Below are 25,174 nucleotides of genomic sequence, written 5' to 3'. Positions count from 1 at the left end.
CTACTTTATATATATATATAGTAACTGATTTCTTGGGAAGAACTAACAGCTCTTTTGGCATTATGTTGGCACAGTATGTTTTGAACTTCATCTCTCTTGGAGTTAATGTTCAACACAAGGCTTCTGTCTTGCAGGCTGGCAGTGGACTTCAGTCCTCCTGGACTTAATTTACACTGGCACTAATTCATACAGGGCTTCCCTGGTAGCTCAGACGGTAAAGAATCTGTTTGCAATGCAGGAGACCTGGGTTTGATCCCTGGGTCTGGAAGATATTATATTAATTCATATACACCTCAAGAGCTGAGATATATGTGCATACAACAATTTTTGGAAGATAGTCTCCACGACTTTTGACTGTTTCCCAGATAGCTTTAAGACTCTTAAATCAGCATAAGCTTGACAATAAAAATCAAAATTCAAATAAACCAAGGGAAGCTGACAGGCTAATGAGATAAAATTGGGATATGTGTAAAGCCTTACATTCTGACTTTAAAAATCTGTTGTACACCTAAAGGAAGATGGAATCCTGGTTTGGAAAGAAGTCATACGAAGGGAAATCTCCAGATTAAAATCTTGGGATTTTAGTTAATTACAAATTCATCATGAGCCAACATTACATGGCAGCTAAAACACTTGAAACAACTTCAGTCTGCATTCATGTCCAGATGTGCAATATTCAGATTCAATTCAGCTACATACTGAGTATTATTTTTAGTTCTGAACATTTTAGAAGGGACATTAACAAAATACAACATCCATAGAGAGCAATCAAGATGATGAAAGTGGTATCCTATGAGAAATAGTTGAAAGAGTCAAGTATTTATCTCCAAGGGAAAAGAAAATTGTAGGGAAAGCGGTGGAGAGGACAGAATAACTACCTTGAGAGATCTAAAAGGCTGTCATGTAGAAAAGGGATCCAAATTCTATTTACCTTGAGGGCAAAATTAGAGTTAGCTAATATGTATTACAGTCAATACATTTTAACCCAGTACAGGGATGGATGAATAGTTACAACAATCAATATCAGTATAAAATGGATTGGGTTGCCTTGTAGATTTTGAGTTCCTCTCATCACTGGAAGGGACTTTGGCATGGACCAGGAGACAGGATTAAGCATTTCTAAGTCTATAATTATCCTGAAGAATTAATGCTGAATACAATCTCAGACATACGAAAGTTATCTTCTCTGAGGTGGTAAGTTTTGTTTCTCAGGTCAGTCAAAACAGACAGAAATGTAAAACCAATGATCTATTTTCATTTCATAATGGTGAATATTTTGTGTGGTTCAAGTAGTCATTCTATTTCAGATACTATTAGATAAAGCTCCATCATTCAACACCAGCAGGAGAATTTCTATTTGAAGCTTTTAAGTGGAGACCTTATCTTCCCAGGGGTTATTTCCATGCTAATAGTTTAGATTTCTCTTGTTTGAAAAGCAGGTATTTATTCAGAGCCACTCAACTGAACACTGCATATACATTATCAGAGTGGGGGCTTTTGTAGAAGAGTGAGAAAACCACTACCAGAAAGGTTAAGAGTTAAAAAGGAGAAAAACTGACAAAAGACAGAAACCTTGAGATTGGAAAAAAGTACCAAAAGAAAGGGAAGAGAGATGATTTTTAAAAACTGGATTTAAGTGAAATGAAGGTGGGAAAGATGATATTTAGAAAATAAGTATATGTGGAGCAGAGGAATTGTGAATAGAGAGAAAGTGAGGTATGAATGAGAAGGTTTTGGATGTGAAAAGGGCTGAGTGCAATAAAGTATGCTGAGATAATTTAAGGCTTCTTTGTGAAAGCAAAATTTGACTCCGAACTGGGTAAGCAGAAAGTAAGAAGGCACTCTTACTTTCTCTCTTACACAGAGAGAAAGATGTCCGAGAAAGCTTTGACATAAAGGGGCTAGGCAGTCAGGAACCTTGCAGGAACAGTGGTTAAGAAAAATGGCACTCTGAAAGCCAACATTAGCATAAAAAGAATCAGCAGGCAGTGGTATATGTTTATACAAGGGGTATGGAAGATTTCAACATGGTGAGATGTGTTTAAAATATACATACACCTATACATATACATACACAAAATACACATACATATACCTGTACATACATAAAATATACATATACCCATACATATACATGTGTGCACACATATGTATACAAACATGTATATTATATGTATGCATATTTATACTCACACATACATATATATATTTAGCCTAGTCAACTGGGTAAAGATAGCCATAGGCATGTGCCAAAGAGAGGAGATTGACTGCTACTCTAGCAATAATGTGGGACTATGGGGAGTTGGAGGGGAGGGAAAAACAGAAAACCTACCTACCTGGTATCTGCACACAATACAAGAGTTTCTATTTCCCTCAGGTTTTTATTATTAAAGTTGTCAAATATACAGAATAAAGGTTATTTTACACAGGTAAAGGATATAAAGTAGGATGTATATCAGACTGCAGCTGTGCAAAAATACATACTCATGAACAACACCTGGAGGTAATTTTTAATATATGCATAAAATATTTTAAGGTGATCTTTTTCTCCAAAATGTATCCGATAATATTTTCGCCTAACTTCTCTCTGGTTGGCACCACAGGCCTGGTTGTGGGGGACGCAGCTGAGAGAAAAGAGGCAGATGGGTTGGTTGCCCCCTCATCGCCCTCCGCCAGGGCTCTGCACGCACCAAAGCAGAGGGAGGGAGGACGGAGTTGTGCCTCCAGCCACCACAGGGACAGGCGGCCCCAGCCGCCCTGCGGAGCCCAGCACTGAGACCCAAGCCTCCTCTGCAGGTGCCTCTGGGGAGTGGCGGACTCCTGGGCTGGAGCTCCTGCACTCAGCCTGACCGCAGCCGCCCAGGCAGCCTGGAGAAGAGCAGGCTGGCACCAAATTTTGTCCGTTTTCAACACAAAGAGCAAAACTTGGACATTTTGCGGAGTTTCATGGATTACTGCAACATGTTCTTAAGATACCTAATGATGACATTTTATTAGCCTATACCAGGGAGACTTACCATCTATATATAAAGATGATAATTATCACAAAGCGATTTCAACAACCAACCTGCTGCTTAGGATTTTTATACAGAAAAACAGAAAGAAGCAAACAGTACCTTTGGTACTGACATGCTAATGAAGAAGGAAAATGTTTTAACGTATGTTCCATCAACCAAAGAAAAAAGCCAGATCTAGTCATTGGTATGCACCAAGACTTAAGATGTATCTTCCATTACAGATGTGGATATTCCCCCAGAAACACATCATAGGACTAGTTCATCTTTATAAACACAACACTGACCATTCTCTGGTGCTCTATAGCTGGGATGGTTTGAGCTTAAAGGAGACACTATATGGCTTAGAGTGGGTCCCATGGATCGTTATACCCTGGCTTGTTCCAGGAGGTCTGGCTCACAGCACAGGACTATCACCTGCTAATGACGTTTTAGGTTAGTGGTATAGAAGCTTCAGAGAAGAGCTTTATTTTTTTAATTTTATTGAAGTATAGTTGATTTACAATGTCGTGTTAGTTTCAGATGTACAGCACAATGATTCAGGTTTTTCTTTTTGGCTGCATGGTACATGGGACCTTAGTTCCCTGACCAGGGATCGAACCAGTGCCCCCTGCAGTGGCAGCATGGAGTCCTAACCACTGGACTGCAAGGGAATTCCCCAGCGAAGAGTTTTGATCAAATAACAGGATGACTACAAACAGTCACAACTTCATCATGATAGCAAGACAAGTAAACAGGAGAACAATGTTAGGAACAGTAGGACTTCTGGCAGCTCTGGCCAATTTACTTGTAATAGCTTTCTTGGCTATCCACAGCAGATTGAACCAAAATACTGAGCCAAACGATGAAGACATTATTATTGAAGATAGTGGTGTACCATGCTAGATTCCTAAAGCTGTTCTTATTATTGAAAGCCTGGAAATGGTTAACCCAAATAGAACAAACTCAGTTTTGAGTTTGGACAGAATGGTTTTATTCCTTTTAATTAAATGAGTTTAGCACTCCTAGAAAGTGGTGCGGACAGAATTTGAAACACATGTTCCAGATCAAAAACTTATAAGATGGAACATCACGAAACCATCATTTGAATGCTGAATGTTTTCTGAGTGAGGATGTCTGACTTGTAAATTTGGCTAATTTAAGAACGTTTAGACCTCTGAGCCAATGACCTGGAAAAGGCATGAGAACAATAATGTAGGTTTAAAATTTCTTAAAATAAATAGAACGAGAAAATAGATTAGTGGTTGCTTACAGCTGGGTGAGGAGGAGAATCAGAAATATGCAAATGGTTACTGGGTTTCTTTGTGGAGTAATTAAAATATTCTAAATTAGACTAATTTTTTGGGTGGGGGGGCTCCAAAATCACTGCAGTTGGTGACTGCAGCCATGAAATTAAAAGACGCTTGCTTCTTGGAAGGAAAGTTATGACCAATCTAGACAGCACATTAAAAAGCAGGGACATTACTTTGCTAACAAAGGTCCATCTAGTCAAAGCTATGGTTTTTCAAGTAGTCATGTATGGATGTGAGAGTTGGACTGTAAAGAAAGCTGAGTGCCAAAGAACTGATGCTTCTGAACTGTGGTGTTGGAGAACACTCTTGAGAGTCTCTTGGACTGCAAGGAGATCCAACCAGTCAATACTAAGGAAATCAGTCTTGAATATTCATTGGAAGGACTGATGTTGAAGCTCCAATACTTTGGCCACCTGATGCAAAGAACTGACTCATTGGAAACGACCCTGAGGCTGGGAAAGATTGAAGGCAGGAGAAGAAGGGGATGACAGAGGATGAGATGGTTGGATGGCATCACCGACTCGATGGACATGAGTTTAAGCAAGCTCCGGGAGTTGTTGATGGACAGGGAGGCCTGGCGTGCATGGGGTTGCACTGAGTGACTGAACTGAGACTGCAATGGTGGTTGTACAACTCTGATCATTAAAATCACTGAACTGTACACTTCAAAATTAATATTATAGTATGTGAATTGCATCTCAATAAAGCTGTTTAAATGTTAATTAGTTTGGTAACTGTTAGTACAAACTTTGGTGGATCAGAGGTGATTTTAAGTCTAAAACAACAGGAGCTCAGCTAATGAAATTATGTGCTTTTGATATAGAAAACTAGATGCTACAGTACATTTTTAGAACTATGTGAGAGGACTATTTCTGTTCGAAAGAGTTAAATATTTAACCTATTACAAAGATTCCAGTTAGTTTTTCCTGTAACTACATTCTTTAAATTCTAATGTGAAGTCTGATTCTCTTTAGATATTTTTGGTACTCTGAGGACCTCAGTTCCTGTGTACCCAGTATTTGGGGGGGAGGAGGTGTGGCCATTCCCCAGGCTTGGGGAATCATAGTTCCCTGACCAGGGATTGAATTTGGGCCCTGGGCAGTGAGAGCGCAGAGTCCTAATCACTGGACCACTGCAGAATCCCCCCAGTATTTTTATTTCTTAATGTTGTTCTTGTGCTAATTTTATTATATTTTTAATTGGAGGATAATTGCTTTACAATATTGTGTTAGTTTGCTGTTATCTGTTACAAATCCTTTTCTGAAATGCATTTTTTCTGACTTCTAAGAAATCAAACCAATTGGCTATTCTTAGGAGCTTCTTTCTACATTATGAAGCACTGAAGCTATGTTCCTGAATTATGAAATTCTGTGAGTTTTTCACATTGATGCTTGTCTATCCTATAGATTATATAATCAGCTAATTTTATTGACTCCGGTAATACAGGAGATGCTCTTTTTTAATTCTTATCCTCATTCCCAATCTCACTGGAAAAGCATTCCTTTTGTTTTGGGTGTGTGCTACTATATATATGTTGGTAGGCTTCTGAACTTTTTTAAGGTACAAATGGCCCCCACTTACAATGGTTTGACATGATTCTTCCACTTTATAATGGTGTGAAAGTGATACACATTCAGATCTTTTCCTGCGCTAGTGCAGTCTGATACTCTCTAGTGATACTGGGCAGCAGGGCAACTTGCAGCTCCCAGTCAGTTCAGGCAATCACGAAGGTCAACTGATAGACTCATAATTCTACCCATACAAACATTCCATTTTTCACTTTCAGTACAGTATTCAATAAATTACATGAGACATTCCACATTTTATTATAAAATAGGCTTTGTGTTAGATTATTTTCCCCAACTGTAGGCTAATGTAAGTGTTCTGAGCACATTTAAGGTAGGACAGGCTAAGCTATGACATTTGGTAAGTTAGATGTATAAAATACATCTTTGGCTTATGATACTTTCAACTTAGGATGGTTTTATTGGGATGCAACCTCATTATAAGTTGAGGAAGATCTGTATTCAAGTAGTGCAAATTGTTTTGGATATAAAATGCACTTAAAGACTTTTACACATAGGACAAACTTGTGCACTTTTTTATGTAAAGATTTTGGATTTTCTTCAGTGGGATTATTCTAGGAACATTGCCTACACTTTAAGAGAAAGCTGTGGTATTTACCATTGACAAGTAAAGTCTACCTATATTATTTTTATTGGGCTATTTATTTCCCCCACATCCACTTATGACAAGTCAGGGTGAGGCTGCCAATTTTCATTCTTTGCCTGATTTCTTTGGTATTTATCATTGTACAGTGTGCGTAAGCACTGTAATAATGCAGGCACATAGAAATTAAGAATATTACAAAGTTCCCTGTGGTCTATGAATAATTCCCCCCAAAGCTATTTAACAATTCATCTCAAAATAAGGCTAGTATGGACATGTTTATGACAGTTGTGTGCTATTAAAACAATGAAGAATCAAATGATTCCCTTTTGAAAGATAGCTTCTCTAAATGGTAAAAAAAATGAAATAAATTTTTGATTAATTGAAAAAAATCCCATGCAGGGAAATACTTTTGTGATATTAAATACCAGAACACTCCAACTAATAAAAATAAATGAAAAAAACAAACAAAAAATAAATACCAGAACACTACTCCAAAATGTATTTAAGTATTAAGCTTACTAATAAAAATCTGTCTTACTTGAAATGAAGATTAACAGTAATTTCTTAAACTGAATTCTATTTGGTAGGCAATTACTATGGCAAAAGTAATTTAAAAAATCTATTCCATAATATGATGAGTTTCAGTTACCACAGCACCTTAGAAAAAAATTAACAAGCAGTTTCATGTGTGTACAAGACAATGAAGAAAGTAGCTTTGAAGATTTACATAAATTTAATTATTTAAGATAATATACTAGGGAACTATCTCTGATGACTGAAAATTAACTATTACAAATACGTATTAAATCTTTTAAAGTCAAAGGAGCACCTGAATAACAAATCACTGTTTGTTTGCTGTTCCTTAACAAATAAGCAGCAAAAACTTTCATCTTTTTTTTATTGAGCTCAGAGATCTCTACAGCCTGCCTGTGTTTCACCCTTCTGGTCTCTGGGAGAAATTCATCAATCACTATAGGCTCATTTAATGAACTAAAAATACTTAATATTATCCCTGCAACCAAGGGCCTTGTTAACCTCATCATAAAAAAGCATTTCTTAAGTAACTATATTGATGTGGCACAGTAAAAAGGAATTAAGTGGTTATTATGGGTTGAATTGTGCCCCCTCAAAGATATTTTGAAGCCCTAAGCCACTGGTTAGGAATGTGACCTTATTTGGATATAGGGTCCATGCAGAAACAATCAAGTTAAGATGAGGTCATTAGGGTGCCGTCATCCAATATGACTGATATTCTTGTTGAAAACGGAGAAGAAACACAAGGAAGATGGCCATGTGAAGACAGAGGCAGAGACTGGAGTCTTAATGTACTGACAAGCCAAGGAAAACATCAAGGGTCGACAGCAATACCAGAAGCTAAGAGAAAGGCATGGAATAGGTTCTCCCCAGAGCTTCAGGGACAGCATGGCCCTGCCAACACCTTGATTTCAGACTTCTAGTTACCAGAACTGTGCAAAAATAAATTTCCTTCTTTCTTTCTGGTCACATAGCATGTAGGATCTTAGTTCCTCAAACAAGGACTTAGTTCCCCCTACAGTGGAAGCTCGGAGTCTTAACCACTGGACCACCAGGGAAGTCCCTAAATTTCTGCTGTTTTAAGTCACTCAGTTTGTGGTACATTATTATGGCAGCCCAAAGAAACTAAAACAATGATGTTATAAACATGAAAAACTGTAAGCAAGCAATATAACCCTATTAGCTCCCACTGCAGTACTACCATGCCAACTGAAACACATTATGTAATTGAATAAGGGCATCTGTTTAAAGGTCTCCCAGGTGGCACAGTGGTAAAGAACCCGCCTGCCAATGCAGGAGACATGTAAAGATGCGGGTTTGATCCTGCATCAGGGAGATCTCCTGGAGGAGGGCATGGCAATCCATTCTAGTATTCTTGCCTGGAGAACTCCATGGACAGAGAAGCCTGGTGAGCTACAGTCCATAGGGTGACACAGTCAGACACAACTGAGCGTGCGCGCACGCACACACACACACCTGTTTAAAACTCAGAAGACATATGTTTTTAGAATTTCATCTATGACACCTTTGCTGATTCATCCACTGAAAACCCTAGTAGGGAATGACTACTCTTTGTGCCCTCAGCATATCCTCTAAATAATTTGCTGAAGACCCAAGTTGTACTAGAACAAGACTGAATAATGACTGCATATGTGTATGTTTATGCTGCTGCTGCTAAGTCACTTCAGTCGTGTCCAACTCTGTGCGACCCCACAGATGGCAGCCCACTAGGCTCCTCTGTCCCTGGGATTCTCCAGGCAAGAACACTGGAGTGGGTTGCCATTTCCTTCTCCAATGCGTGAAAGTGAAGTCGCTCAGTCATGCCCGACTCTTAGCGACCCCATGGACTGCAGCCTACCAGGCTCCTCTGTCCATGGGATTTTCCAGGCAAGAGTACTGGAGTGGGGTGCCATTGCCTTCTCCAGTGTATGTTTATAAGTGTAACTATATTGTTAGAATGAAGGTCCTTTATGGCAAGGGCTCTGCCCTATCACATTTGTATTCCCAATTCCTAAAGCAATGAGTGACACAGTAGTGCTTAATCAATGTTGGGCAAAAGAATGAATGTTGAACCACCTCTATTTGGTCACAGCTGGTACTATTACACATTCTACCCACCACCTCCAATGGACTCTTGAAATCACTGCAAGTAGTAAAAATTGTTAATATGCCACTGTGACCAGGAAATGTGACCAAAATAGGAAATATATGCATATTATGTAAACAGTACAACTCAAATCACATTTTAAAAATATAAGATTCATAAAATTTTTCATAGTAATACAATAAAAATCTTATGTGTGCTAACCCAAAACACCATCATAATTTAAAATTTGTCTTAAGATTCTCTCTTTGCTCATTATGTGTAGAAATATTGTAAGATTTTTTTCATCAGTTGTTTCTTGCCCCTATAGAAGATCCAGCATAGAGATCTCATCAAACTAGCAACATTCTCCCTGACCCAGTGGAGGTCAATCCCTCTTATAATGATCTTAAAGTATTAAGTTAGTTCCCTGTTTAGAAATAGCATTTTGATTTACAAAATTGTAGTATCTAAAAAGAGGTATCTACATAAATATAACATAGTATTAAAAAGCTGAGTTTTAAAAATCTACTTGCCCTCAACAAAAGGGTGTATTTTAAAAAACCAGATTTTTAAAATTCAGTTTTTATATTATGATACATTTACACAAAAATTCAACTTTTAGTCAAATTGTTAATTTATACTACTAGGTTCTCAAACCATGAAGCATATTTTCATTTAAGTTAAATGGTCAATAGAACATTTTTGAGGTTAATTACATTTAATCAAATCAAAAGTTCTCTCCCTAAAATTAAGCACTAGAGCATTCAAATAACTGAATGGCATTAAGGAGCACTTAGCCCATAAGCTCAGTCAATAACATCAACTTATTAATACTGCTGACTACAATATATGCTTGATCATGAAGCCTACTTCTGTAAATACCGCAAAGGCCATGCTGAGAATCAACAAAGGGAGTATCAATTACATGTTCTACACTTAATTTAGAAAGTCATAGTAATACTTAAATTTGAGCCTAGACCTCCAATCTTTGCTAAATTATTTATAATAATTAACTCCACAGGTATAGTTCTCTCAGAATGGACCCACAGTAAGGTATTCCATCATCTTTTCTTCAATAAATCATGGGACTGTGCTCCCTCAAAGAATGTTTTTTTTTTTGAATGAAGAATACACAGATTTGGGGCTCAAGAATTCACTTAATATCATAAGAAGGTTCAAAATCACTAGTATCACCTCTTCCATGTTGCTGAAAACTGTTCAGTACTTAAGACAATTTACAGTGCTTGTTAATCAAGTCTTTGATTCAAAAACAAACCATCTATAGCCCAAACTGTAGATCCACAGCATAGATTAATACTGTTTATGCATATTCAGAGCCTATTAATAGATAAAAAAAACCTATGCTAAAATCGGAATAGGCAGAAAGACAAAATCTCATGATGGATACCAACCCAATATTTAATACAAACAAGGATTTTCCTTTTTAAAAGAGGGGAAAAAAGAGGCCTATTATTCAGACTATGAATACTTTAATATGTTTATCCTTTAAGACCCTTTTCTGCGTACATGTATACATGCACATTATAAATATTTCTAAAGAGGACTTATATGGTATTTTTATAATTTGCTTTTTTCTACTTAAAAATATATCATAAGCATCTCTCCACATCAATTTTTTTTCACATCAATTTTTATATAGATTAGAACATTATTTTAACTGGATGACTAGTATCTGACTATATGAATGTATCATAACCTCACAATTTCATATGCTGAACATGAATTTTAGATGTATATTTTTAAAAAGAGAAAATACACACATGATAAAATTCAAGAGGTACAAAAGTTGCATCCATTCCACCCCTGTACCTTAAACCTCCAGTTCCCTTCCTAGAAACAATCACTCTTACCAGTTTCTCCTACATACCTCCGGAGATGTGTTACAGCATTTTAAAAAACACAAATGTTAACACACACACACACACAGTTACGCACCTTCACTGCCAGGCTTTTCTAAAGCTAACAAGTTTTTACTACTATAAAATATGTTGGACTTAATGTCCTCCTGTTCATTTGCATTTTTAAAAATGTTGGCAATACTGTGTGACATGCAGGATCTTAGGTTCCTGACCTGGGATTGAACCCACTGCCCCCCTGCACTGGGATTGTGGAGTCTTAACCACTGGGCCACCAGGGAAGTTCCTGTTTGTTTGGTGGTTTGTTTTTTTTTTTCCATTTATTTTTATTAGTTGGAGGTTAATTACTTTACAATATTGTAGTGGTTTTTTGTCATACATTGACATGAATCAGCCATGGATTTACATGTGTTCCCCATCCTGATCGCCCCTCCCCTGTTTGTTTTTAACATCAACATTAAAGTGATCTCACACAGCAGTGTGTCCTATCACCACTTATTTTTTATCTATTTTGTTTTCGACTAGGAATAGTCTTAAAGCTTGAAAGCTCTTATTAATATATGGAAAAAAAAAGAACATCTCAATAGAAAACAAATTTATAAGTAGCAAATACTAATGGCGAACAAACATGCAAAGATGTTAAATAACATGAGTGATCAAAGAAATAAACATTTCAAAAGATACCATTTTTGTACATTCTGGCAGAGACTGCCATCACTAACAATAAAAATCCAGCGGATGAGATGATAAAGGACAACAGTCATTCTTGTTGGTGGAACTAAAAACTGGTACACCTTTTCTAGAGAGCAATCGGACAATACATTCTAAAAGTTTTAAATATATGGTTACTTTCTGAACCAGCCATTCTAGTACTAAAGCATTAACACTAAGGAAATGATCAAGGATGTTTTTAAAAAATATGTATATGAGGATGTTCAATACAGCAATATTTATTTTTTAAAAAAACCTCATTTCCAACAAAAGAGGACAACACTTTTTTAATGTAGAGACTAGGCAACCTTTAAAATCTTAAGTTGTAGACTACTAATAAAGGACACAAATATGTGTTCATGATGCTGTATTAAGTGAAAAAAGCTGGTTATAAAACAATATTATCTAGTATAATCCCAATTATAAAAAATACCAATGTATAAGGGCCTTCCCTGGTGGCTCAGTTAGTAAAGAATTCGCCTGCAATGTGGGAGACCTGGGTTTGATCCCTGGGTTGGGAAGATACCCTGGAGAAGGGAATGGTTATCTACTCCAGTATTCTGGTCTGGAGAATTCCATGGACAGAGGAGATTGGCAGGCTACAGTCCATGCGGTCACAGAGTCGGACACGACAGAGCGATATATAAAGATTTAGGTTAAATTACACATTAAAACTCTACTGTGGTTATTATTTCTGGGTACCGAGATTACTGACTTTAATTTTCTTCTTTAGGATTCTCTTAATTTTCTAAATTTTATCCAGCAAATAGATTCTAATTAAAAGAAAAAAGCAGTTGGACTCCTGATTAGTCAAGGTCCTTTATACAATTGTGCCCAGCAGGCTGGGGGTGTTATTTGGCTATCTGCCATATGACAATGTTTCCTTCATCTGTGAATAAAATGGCCTGGTAAGCTATCGTTAGTGGGGCCTGCTATTGCAAGGTTTTGGCTCTTTTTTCACAGAAAATAATTTTTATAACTTGTAACAAGGAGAGGGAAGAACCTATTCTTAAGTCCTTATCTTTTTGCCTATTCTGAGAATTTGTCAACTTGCTACTTTGTAATATTATTGTCAATTATCAAGTTAAAACAAAGGGTCCTTTCCTGGTGGTCTAGTGGTTAAGAGTCCAGGGTCCCACAGCAGATGGCAAAGTTTGATCCCTGGTTGGGGAACTAAGATCCTGCATGCTGTGGCAAGGCCAAAAAAAAAAAAGAGAAGATACAGGTCAACTCCCAGAGATAAAAGCAGTAACCAGGTTATGTACAAGTGGTTGGCATGAACACATCTTTTGGTCCACTGCCTGGGTAGCAGTAAATCATTAGCAGAGAAGGATGAGAAACATTGGTAATAATAATACCTGACTGCTTATTGTTAACTTGAGTTGAAAATAAAAGATTTCACTGAAAAATGTCTGAGTGATATCTACTGCTGGAGTTCTAAACTTGTTCACTCAATACCTTAAGAAAATAATTTTGGGCACTGGTAAGAAAGCAGTCTCCCCTGATCTTCAGCCAAAAATTTCCCTGAAATAATTTTTACAAAAGGGCAGCTCAGAATCAAGAACACGGAAAAGTAAAATCATTATATTTGCTGACATCCAAGAGCAAAACTTACTCAACATAATTTACTTATGTTTGTGCTAGCAGGATAATAGAAATCACTTTTTCATTTTCAGATAAGGAAATTAAAGCATAAGGAAATTAAATGATTTGACGAAGCCCACAGTAATCAGACCTTATTCTATTTGATACTCGCTCAGATAACCTATGCTGACAGAGTGATCAGGATGCGGTACTGGAAAAAAATCAGATGGTTCCACAAATGCCGTTCTGAGGTTCTTCTGATAAATGACTTGGTGAATGGATAGTAACTACCTTAAGTCTTTCTCAGGATTAAGTATTCTCTTCCATGATCATGTTGGGATCACAAGCAAGTGCCGAATTAAGTTCTTGATAAAGGGCAACATCTTTTCTTTTTCCCAGCAAAAATTCTGTACTCTTTCTAAAAGCCACTCTGTTGTCTCTAAGCAAACATTTAGTAGGTTTGTCTTCCATTGGGATTAAGTTAAAAAATGACACAAAATGAAGGAAACGTTACTACAGTGACAAGCCACATTAAAACAGTACAACATATTTAATGAATGCTCCATGTGTTTTAAACACTATAAACCAATTTTCATTTCCCTCTATCCCATCATTTTAACTATATGCATTTTCTCTAATCTACTAAAACATGCTGAATTGAAACTAAGTTTCTAATCTTATTTGTTTCAAAGGTCAGAATTTAACCAGGAACTTGTGTGATTCCACAGCCCATCCTTTTCTAGCATGTTACCTCTGATAATAACTAAAATATGTAATGTGCTTTACAATCTACAATTTTTTCATGTGTGGTAGCTAATTTAACCTACACATCCTACACCCATTTGAAATATTGGAAAACAGTGATTTTCTGACTGGTTGTTACTCATCAAAAATCATGTGGCCAGTAAATGACAGTAAAAATGCATACCCAGTGATTATGACCAATCTAGGTATAAGGAGGCTTCCCTCGTGGCTCAATGGTAAAGAATCCACCTGCCAATGCAGGAGACGTGGGTTCAATCACTGGGTCAGGAAGATCCCCTGAAGAAGGGAATGGATGGCTACCCACTCCAGTATTCTTGTCTGGAGAATTTTATGGACAGAGAAGCCTGGCGGGCTACAGTCCATCGGGTTGCAAAGAGTCAGACGTGACTGAGCAACTAAACAATAACAAAAGGTATAAGGAAATTACTATCGGGATTATTTGTAGAAAGGGTAGTCCAGTAAGGTAAAAAATGTTAGGCTCTGGGCCCTTTCAAGGCTTGAAAAAATAGGTGGAGCCACAAAAGGCACATCACATAGCAATATATGCTGAGAAGTCTGTTATGAGGTCAACAAAATCATTACAGGAATAAGCATAAAAGTTCAAACCATATATAAGAATTTACAGATATACCAGAGAATACACAGTGGCACCAGCTTTGCCCAGTTTAGGACATTAGCTTTAACTCACTCAGTTCAACCTCCGTCTGACCATCTGAGTTCAAGTTATTCCCAGTCAATGCAGGTAAACCTCGCGTTTTACCTCAACCCATATTCTTGAAAATATTCATGTATTATAGAAGCAGATCAGAATGACAGTGAATCACATGTATCCATAACAAAGACTGGGTACCAATTATACCAAATCAAATCCCCAAATGTATCAAATAGCACAGCTACAACTATATCATAATTAAAAATAAAGGTCCATGCCAAATCCTACAAAATGGACATAAATATGCTTTTATCACACAAAGGAGAACCTACTAAGTATATGCAGAGTAGATAAACATATAACTTAAGTTTGGCCCCAAGTTCTTAAGGCAGATACATTTCTCTTATAATAGATAATATTCCAAATGCTCTTTTCATGCTTTGAATTAAGTGGAACAAATATACTTTAAAATTTATGAAAAAGAAACAAGGAGGCAAAGAGGTTGAATGATTCGCTCACAATCCCTCAGCTAATCAGAAACAAAGTCAACATAGGAACTCAGGCTTTCAATCTAAGGCTCTTTCCACTGTACCACATGACTTCTAAGATGTGAAAATAATATTTGTTCAACTCAGTATCAATTTATTTTACCACTACTGTTTTTATCTCCTCAAATCTACTCACACAATGACCTTTAACAGTGCTACAGATTACCTTCTGTAATACTATTACCAGATTGGACCACAAAGTTTGAGACATGACAGCTCATGATAATCTCCCATCCTCAAGAGAACAAGGGCATCTATTTTGCCATATTCATCTTTGGGATTCTACCACATAGTACAATACCTGGCATATATTGTAGGTGCTCAGTAAGTTTTTTTTCTTTTTAATAAATCAGCGCTGTTTTTTTAATCTGTTAGTACCAGCTACCAGATTTAAATATGAGACCAAACAAAAACAGGAAAATATCATTATTTCACACTTGGAGTCTCTAAGCATTTATAATATACACAAACAATTTACTAAATGAGTTAATGTTTATAACCAAATACAAGGGAACATTTATGTTAGTGAAATATTTCAAGCACTATACAAGTTAATGTTTACAACCAAATACAAGGGAACATTTATGTTAGTTAAATATTTCAAGCTCTATACAAGTTAACTGAGTCATTAACTACAGTAATTCTTATCTAGTGAAATGGACCTGACTTTTAGTCAGTATTCCCTTCTTCCCCTTGTTGGACTCATCGAACGCACTAGAAAGCAATAAAATTACAGGTGTAGTACAAGGTGCACTGGACTAGGACCTAGACTCTAGTCCAAGCTCTGTTAATAATTAGATCTATGACCTTGGGCAATTCACTTTTTTTCTTTTTTTTTTCTTTTTCTCACTTTTTTTCTTGTGTCTTAACCTGGTAATAAAAGAGCTGAACTACTAATTACCAGGGACCTTTACTGTCTTAATTTTTTTATATGACTTTTACAAAGATTTCTACATTCAGAATTTTTTGTGTCAAATTTGATATCCTGAATGTTATAATTTGTTAATTATTCAATAATTAAAAGCTTAGCACATTTTCCAAAACTATATAAAGACTAATAAAATACAATATTGTTACCCTCTTACATTAGGAGCAATAGGAGAAAACCAAAGATGAAATATGAGCATCAGATAATCAGGCCTGCTTTGCCAGTTGGGCTGACATGAGCCTCTCTGGATTTTACAAATCACTGATACATAAATACATATAGGTATATAAATATATATACCCATACCATTGATACTTGTTTATACTGATATACGTATGTGTGCAAACTTTAAAACTTGTTTTTAGCTTTAAAATCAATACTTGTTCACGGTGAGAAATTCAAACAGTACATTAGGTCACACGTGAGGTGCAAAATAAAAACCCTCTCTCCAACCTCCATTTTCCTTGTACATCCTTCATGAACTTTTCTGAGCACATACATCTAGACGTGTGTGTATGTATAAATCTTTTTAACCTATTATCACTTCTTGAATGATGAAGAAAAATACAACAAGCACTGGCTTCATAAGCATGCTAAATACACTTTAAGTAGGTAGCACACTGTATGGCACAAAGTGGTATATGCTTCAGAAATGTGCACTGAATACATCTTCATTTTTTTGACTGGAGGCTAAGTGGAGCAGTTGCACAGAAAGAGCAACAGTAAGGAATCGACTAGCATTAGGCAAGCCATGAAATCTTCCTATGCCTTAGTTTCTGCTTTTCTAAGTATCATGGGTGGACTAAGACCCCTTCCAGTTCTAAAGTGTGCTAATTCTAAGATGGCTGTCACAGTATTCTCTTGAACTGGATATAACAAATGTTAAGTAAAAAAAAGAGAAAAGAAAGAAACACTATAGAAACAAACCTCCGACCTTACAAGAGTACATTTCTCTGTCATTAACTATCATGGTAGCATATTTGTGACATAAGTAGTGATGCAATTATATCCGAAAACAAAGTAGTAGATTATTAAAACCTGATAGGTTTTTCACAAAGCTTTGATTGACGTTTTTCTTTTTTTGGAGGCGGAGAGGGCTGTTGCTTAGTGTCAGCAATAACCACTCTCCCTCCTCCCGATGAGAAAACAATTAAGTGTATTATGGAGTTAAAATAATGAAACTGAAAGTTAGACTGAATTTTGTTTTACTCACAGAATATGCTGGGGAGGTGACAAAGGTTGGAAAGAATTACTAGCTAATTTCCTCTTCCGGAAGGTCTTTGGCTTCTATTCTTTCTGTTCACACGCCCTTACCAGACACACTCCACCCAGCTCCATACCTGGCACAGGCACCAGATGGCGGGGGGCGGGGGGCCCCCTTTGATCATTTTTTTAAAAAAGTTCTTTGACTCGCTTTACCTTAGGGGTCACGGGGTTTGAGGAGGCACGCCGGCGGCCTGAAGCCACCCACGCCTTTCTTCGCCAGACCCGGGAACCTGGGCACGTACCCCGGGCAGGCCACTGGCGCCCGGCAGGGGCTGCCCTCCTGCCCTCCCTCGCAGCGCGGGGCCCAAGGAGAAGGAGGGGAGAAGAGACGAGGAGAGAGGAGGAGAGGGGAGGGGAGGACAGGAAAGGGGAGGGAGGCGGAAGCCCGTCCGGGCAGTACCCACCGCGCCAGGAGAGCCGGCCTAGATCGCCCGAGGCGCCCCGCGCGGTGCCGAGGGGAGGGTCCCGGAGGAGGGGCGGCCCAAGCCCCAATCTGGAAGTGCCAACTCCTCTCTGCGGCCAGGCCCCAGCCTAGAAGGAAACGGAAGTCCCTTCGTTTCCCTCCCTCGCCCGCCCACCGCGCGGAGGAACCACGAGTCGCGGAATCCAAAGTGCCTCCACGCCAAGGCCTCAAAGAGACAAGGCACGCGGCGCGGCGCGGCCCGGCCGTCTCCCGCCCCAGCCGCGCCGCCGAGCCCCTCAAAGTCTTCGGGCCTCCGCCCCCCGCCGCGAGGCCAGCCTCCTGCTCAGTGAAGCCCCTCCTTCTTCCCCCTCCGCCATTTTCCAACTTACCCCTCCAGCCCTCGATTTGCGCTGAGCCAGCCCGCCCGCGGCTCCGCCGAGGTCCCGCCACACCCCCGGGCTAGCGGGGGCAACCGTCACAAACGGAGCCCTATTTACCCCACCTGCCCCGCCCCCCACGCCCGCCTAGAAACCAGAACCTGACAGGGAGGGCGCGCACGCGCAGTGCACACCTCGTAGTCCCCGCCCCCAGCTCCAGTGTTTCCTCTTTTGGCCTCGAGGTATTTTTCCCACGGATTTTACCTGCTGAGCCCTGGAGTGAAGGAGTAATAGAGGTAAAAGGCTGAAAAGATAAAGAGAGCGAACATGTCCAGTTCCTGCTGGGGACCACTTAATGTGCTTGGCGTGTGACTTCTTTGTTGTAATTTTGACAATCCTCGAAGGGAGGCACTCTCTTGGTAAACCAATTTTTAAGAGGGGAAATTGAGGCCCAGAGATGCTAAGTGCCCCAATAGCACTCAACTAATAAACAAGGCAACTGGGAGTAGAATATGACCTGTGTTCAAGAACTGGAGGTGAAAGGAAAAAGACGATAGCATAACAGGAGGGAAAGGGGCAGGGCACAGTCTTTGAAAGAGGCTGATTAGATAACATAAACTGATTAGAATCAAATGGGTCTAAGATAGTAGAACTGTTGAGTTCAACTAGGCTGATCCTCAATCAGCAAACTAAATGACATACCCAGAGGTGCCATGACAGTGCCATGAGACCAAGAAGTGGGCTGTGGCCGAATTCCTAGAAATCTCTTCCCCTTCCCCAAAATAGCTGGAATAATCTTCCCTCTCATTAACATACCCAGCCCATAAAAACTAACCAAGACACATTTTGTGGCCGCACCCCCATCTGCAATGGCCCAAACTCTTGTCTGTGGAGTGGGCTTCTCTCTGAATCTGAACAAATCTGCATCTTACCTATCACTTGTGTCTCGCACTGAATTCTTTCTGTGATGAGACATCAAGAACCTGAGCTTCATTAGGTTCTGAAACCAGGTACCTTGGGTTTTGGCTGGTTTCAAATACCAGCACATGAGTGCAAGTCCTGATCTGAGATAAATGGTTTCAAAGGGAGTGGGAAAGGGATTGGGAGATGAAGGGAAAATGAACAGGGAAGAAGGAAAGCCAAAGGAAGAAAAACAAAAGAAATCTATGTACATAAATTCCTGATCATAACCTAGACTTATTGCAAATATGTTGCTCAGTTCAGTTGCTCAGTCGTGTCCAACTCTTTGCGACCCCGTGAACTGTGGCACATCAAGCTTCCCTGTCCATCACCAACTCCGGGAGCTTGCTCAAACTCATGTCCGTTGAGTTGATGATGACATCCAACCCGCTCATTCTCTATCGTCCCCTTCTCTTCCTGCCTTCATTTTTCCCCCAGTATCAGGGTATTTTCCAATGAGTCAGTTCTTCACAACAGGTGGACAAAGTATTGGAGGTTCAGTTTCAGCTTCAGCATCAGTCCTTCCAATAAATATTCAGGACTGATTTCCTTTAGGATTGACTGGTTTGATTTCCTTGCAGTCCAAGGGACTCGCAGGAGTCTTCTCCAACACCACAGTTCAAAAGCATCAATTCTTCGGAGCTCAACTTTCTTTATGGTCAAACTCTCACATCCACACATGACTACTGGAAAAACCATAGCTTTGACTAGATGGACCTTTGTTGGCAAAGTAATGTCTCTGCTTTTTGATATGCTATCTAGGTTGGTCATAGCTTTTCTTCAAGGAGCAAGCGTCTTTTAATTTCATGGCTGCAGTCACCATCTGCAGTGATTTTGGAGCCCAAGAAAATAAAGTCTGCCACTGTTTCCATTGTTTCCCCATCTATTTGCCATGAAGTGAGGGGACCAGATACCATGATCTTTGTTTTTTGAATGTTGAGTTTTAAGCCAGCTTTTTCACTCTCCTCTTCCACCTTCATCAAGAGGCTGTTTAGTTCCTCTTCATGTTCTGCCACAAAGGTGGGTTTCATCTGCATATCTGAGGTTACTGATATTTCTCCCAGTAATCTTGATTCCAGCTTGTGCCTCATCCAGTCCGGCATTTCACATGATGTACTCTGTATATAAGTTAAATAAGCAAGGTGACAATATACAGCCTTGACCTTTTCCTTTCCCAATTTGAAACCAGTCTGTTGTTTCATGTCTGGTTCTAACTGTTGCTTCTTGACCTGCATACAGATTTCTCAAGAGGCAGGTCAGGTGGTATGGTATTCCCATCTGTTTCAGAACTTTCCACAGTTTGTTATGATCCACACAGTCAAAGGCTTTGGTGTAGTCAATGAAATTCTCTTGCTTTTCCATGATCCAACGGATTTGGACAATTTGATCTCTGGTTCCTCTGCCTTTTCTAAAACCAGCTTGAACATCTGAAGTTCTCAGTTCATGTACTGTTGAAGCCTGGCTTGGAGAATTTTGAGCATTACTTTGCTAGCTGTGAGATGAGTGCAATTGTGTGGTAGTTTGAACATTCTTTGGCATCACCTTTCTTTGGGATTGGAAAGAAAAATTGACCTTTTCCAGTCCTGTGGCCACTGCTGAGTTTTCCAAATTTGTTGGCATATTAAGTGCAGCACTTTCACAGCATCATCTTTTAGGATTTGAAATAGCTCAACTGGAATTCCATCACCTCCCCTAGCTTTGTTCATAGTGATGCTTCCTAAGGCCCACTTGACTTTGCACCCCAGGTTGTCTGGCTCTAGGGGCGTGATCACATCATCATGGATATCTGAGCCATTAAGATCTTTTTTTGTAGTTTTTCTGTTCATTCTTGCCACCTCTTTTTAATATCTTCTGCTTCTGTTAGGGACCAACAAATATGCTGTAGGGACAGACAGATGAATTAAACTGACAGATGAATCATGTTTCACAAACGTGGGCTCCCTTACAGGTTAGTGTAGTGAGTTGAGAGGTTCTGAATGAAAATGTTTCATGTCAAGGGGAGATCATTAAGTATTACCTGCATCCTCAAATGATCCTTTGATCTTTCTTGAAAGTATTATCCCAAGAAGTCAGATTATTGTATTTCTCTGCTCACATCCCTCTATTCATTCCCTGTTTCACTCAAAGTAAAAACCACAGATTTATAATGGCCTACAAAGGCTGTGGTAGCCAGCCACTAAGATGATATCCAATAATCTTTACCTCTTGCTCTTCACATGCTTGGGTAGTCTCATCTACAATGAACTAGGGCTCATCTGTGTAACCAATAGAATACAGTGGGAGTGAGAGTGTATCACAAAGGCTATGTCATAAGGGGCATTGTGATTTCTGCCTTGCTGTCTCTTGGATTGGTTGCTCTGGAGGAAGCCAGCTGCCATGTCATAAGAATACTCAAACAGCATTTAGAGAGACCCACGTGGCAAAAGGCTGAGTCCTCCCCTTCTCATCTCCTCCACTCCCACCCAAAACAAGCACCAGCTTGCCAACCAACCACATGAGTAAGCCACCTTGGAGGAGGATTCTTCCAGACAAAACCTCAGAGCCAGAACCTGCCAGCCATGCCACTCTTGAATTCCTGTGTTTTGTTTTAAAAAACAAAATTTTAGGACAATTTGTCACTAGGCAGTTTGATGCTTTCGAACTGTGGTGCTGGAGAAGACTCTTGAGAGTCCCTTGGACAGCAAGATCAAACCAGTCAGTCCTAAAGGAAATCAACCCTGAATACTCATTGGAAGGACTGATGCTGAAGCTGAAGCTCCAATAATTTTGCCACGTGATGTGAAGAGCCTACTCATTGGAAAAGACTCTGATGCTGGAAAAGACTGAGGGCAAGAAGAGAAGGGGGGACAGAGGATGAGATGGTTGGATGGTATCACCAACTCGATGGACATGAGTTTGAGCAAACTCCGGGAGATAGTGAAGGACAGGGAAGTCTGGTGTGCTGCAGTCCATGGGGTCACAAAGAGTCAGACATGATTGAGCGACTGAACAACAACAGTATAACAAATACAAAAGCCCTACACAATTAGGATCCTTCCTACCTTTATGTCCTCATATCCTACTACTCTATTCTCTTGCCCCATTAGCTTTCCTGCCTCAGGATCATTACACTTGCTCTTTACTCTACCTGAAACACTTCCCTCTGATATCTCCATGGCTATCCTTCATTCCCTTAAAGTCTTCGCTTGGTTGTCACTTTCTCAGTAAGACCTACCATAGCCACCACATTAAAAATTAGAATTTTTTGACATACAGATGGCTAGCAAGCACCTGAAAAGATGCTAAACATCACTCGTTGTTAGAGAAGTGCAAATCAAAACCACAATGAGTTAACACCTCACACTGGTCAGGATGTTTATGATCAAAAAGTCTACAAATAACAAATGTTGGAGAGGATGTAGAGAAAAGGGAACCCTCACACATTGTTGGGAATGTAAATTGGTGCAGCCACTGTGGAAAATAGTATGGAGTATACTTAAAAAACTAAAAATAGGGAACTCTCTGGTGGTCCAGTGGTTAGGACATAGTACTTTCACTGCAGTGGCCTGGGTTCAATTCCTGGTGAGGGAATTAAATCCCTCAAGCCTTGTGGCATGGCAAAAAAAATAAATAAAATAAACCTAAAAATACAACTACTGCATAATTCAGCCATCTAACTCCTGGAGACATATCCAGAGAAAACAAAAACACTAATTTGAAAAGATACATGCACCTCTATGTTTATAGAAGCATTTTTTACAATATTCAGGACATGGAAGCAATGCAAGTGTCCATCAACAGATGATTAGATTAAGAAGATGTGGTATACATATAATGGAATAAAAGAATGAAATATTGCCATTTGCAGTAACATGGACTGACCTAGAGATGATCATACTAAGTGAAGTAAGCCAGACAAAGACAAATGATATAATATGTGATATGACTTATATGTGGAATCTAGAAAATAATACAAATCAATCTATATACAAAATAGAAATGGACTTACAAATTTATGGTTATCAAAGGGGAGAGGAAGGGGAGAAGGGACAAATTAGGGGCATGGGATTAATAGATACAAATTACTATACATAAAATAGGTAAGCAACAAGAATTTACTATATGGCACAGGAAGTTTTTGAGTAATCTTATAACCCATAATGGAATAGAATTTGTAAAAAACAAAACAATGAATTACTATGCTGTACACTTTAAACTAAGACAATATTCTAAATCAACTATATTTTAACAAATAAATTATAACTTCTCCTCTTAGTATTCCCTGTCTCCCTTCCCTTCTCTATTTTGTCTTTTTACCTCTGGCATCTTTTACTTTCTAACATGCTATTTGGTTATCTTACTGATTATGTTTATTGCATGTTCCCTTCCTCCCACCCCTGCTAGAATATAGGCTCTAAGAGAACAAAGGTCTTTGTTTTGTTCACTGATTTTCCAAGTGCTTAGAATAGTGTCTGCAACAGTGTAGATATGCAGAATATATTTGTGGAATGAGTGAACAAAAATTTCATAAACATGCCAGACCCTTGGTAAATACTTGGGTGCGTTGTCAGTTGGGAGATGTGAACACCAAAGGCAGATATACCTGGGGTATAATAATCTAGGTTTTATATTTAGGGACACATACAGGTGTGAAGTTAGAAAAACCACAATCCATGGAGAGGTTACTCTAACCTGTCCAAGGATTTTTTGTTGTTGTTATTGTTTTTGGTTGAGGAGAAGGAAAATTTAGAGAGGGAAAGAACAAAGCTATATTAGTCTGAACTATATGAAATTGCCAATATTCCACCATTGGTAAATGTCCCAAACAGCAATTTAATATGGTTTAACATAATAGGAAAAAGGAAATTTGATGGCACAAAAACTCAGAGGAAATGAGAAAGATATGGGATCAACCATGAGTAATGGCCTTAGCCTTGAAGAGGAAAAAGGATACATGCTAAGAGGCTCAAGTCATGAGATGTAGATAAGGTGAGAGGAATGTTGAGAATGATCACCATACGTCAATGGCAGCTGGCTTCTGTGGAAAGTAAACTATGTAGTTATCTACTGAGGGAAACGGCAAAGGTTTAGTGCTAGAATGTGTGTGCTATGTGTGCTCAGTCAGTCATGTTCAACTCTTTGCATCCCATGGACTCTAGCAGCCCAGACTCCTCTGTCCATGGGATCTTGCAGGAAGAAAACTGGAGTTGGTTGCCATTTCCTTCTCCAGAGGGTCTTCCCAACCCTGGAAGCAAACCTACATCTCTTGCATCGACAGTCAGATTCTTTACCACTGAGCCACCAGGGAAGCCTTTAGCACTAGAATACTTTTTGCAAATGAAGTTATAAGTGATTGTCCAAATAAATAAAATAGATACAGAAGAGAATTACCTTGAGTGAAAGGAGGTGGGGTGAGCCTTGCCCTTGGAGCCATCAATTTTATGTAGCAGTTTCTGGCAGGAAGGAATGTATAACTGTTACCAAGTCCAAACTCTCTGCTCACCACACCACAGGCCAATGAATCTGAGAGATGAGGTGTTGAGGTAAGGAATACGAATTTATTTGGAAAGTCGGCTGACTGAGAACATGGCAGAGCAATGTCTCAAAGTAACCATCTTGTTGGGGTCTGGATGCCAGCTTCTTTTATAGAGCGAGAGAGAGAAAAACAATGAGGAACTAAAGTCAAAAGGCAGAATAGAGGGGGAGAGACAGTGGGGAAGTCAAGTAAAAAGGGTCTTCAGTCTTGCAAAACATCTCCAGGAAGGGGCAGCTTTTGGAAGAGGTGTGTTAATCTCTTCTTTCTTGCAGCCACTCACAAATGGGCAAGGCCAGATTATCTCTCTATGAGCTGAACAAAGACACTTTAAACAGTCAGGCAGAGGGGCAGGGTCCTTTGAGGCAGGCCATTGTGTATGATTGTAGTAATAGGAGCAATGAAAGCAAGTCAAAGAAACAGTTCCAGCATGGAGTCAGAATTGGTTCTTCTCTGCAACATACCCGCATAGGATTACTCTTGACTCATCCTC

At 39.1% G+C, this 25,174-nt stretch overlaps 1 protein-coding gene and 1 pseudogene across 5 annotated transcripts in view; one reads left to right on the top strand and one right to left on the bottom strand.

The window, feature by feature from the left end:
* LOC122689327 (X-linked inhibitor of apoptosis) overlaps positions 1-18,349 on the bottom strand; it is a 41,371-nt gene extending 23,022 nt beyond the window's left edge. The window contains exons 1-2 of one of the 5 annotated variants that reach the window (XM_043895663.1): positions 18,222-18,340; positions 17,834-17,960 (exon numbers count right to left, since the gene is read on the bottom strand). The gene's annotated coding sequence lies outside the window, so the exon portion shown is untranslated. Of the gene's footprint in view, positions 1-17,376; positions 17,511-17,582; positions 17,800-17,833; positions 18,150-18,221 lie in introns of those variants that run through there. The other 4 variants (XM_043895661.1, XM_043895659.1, XM_043895662.1 and 1 more) reach the window with 4 other exon arrangements.
* Positions 2,013-18,182, top strand: LOC122690285 (annotated as a pseudogene).
* Positions 18,350-25,174: the final 6,825 nt, after the last annotated feature.

This window comes from Cervus elaphus, chromosome X (genome assembly GCF_910594005.1).
Source record: "Cervus elaphus chromosome X, mCerEla1.1, whole genome shotgun sequence".
NCBI classification, from domain to species: domain Eukaryota; kingdom Metazoa; phylum Chordata; class Mammalia; order Artiodactyla; family Cervidae; genus Cervus; species Cervus elaphus.
The sequence above is the reverse complement of the archived record's forward strand: the minus strand, read 5'-3'. Positions and strand labels throughout refer to the sequence as shown.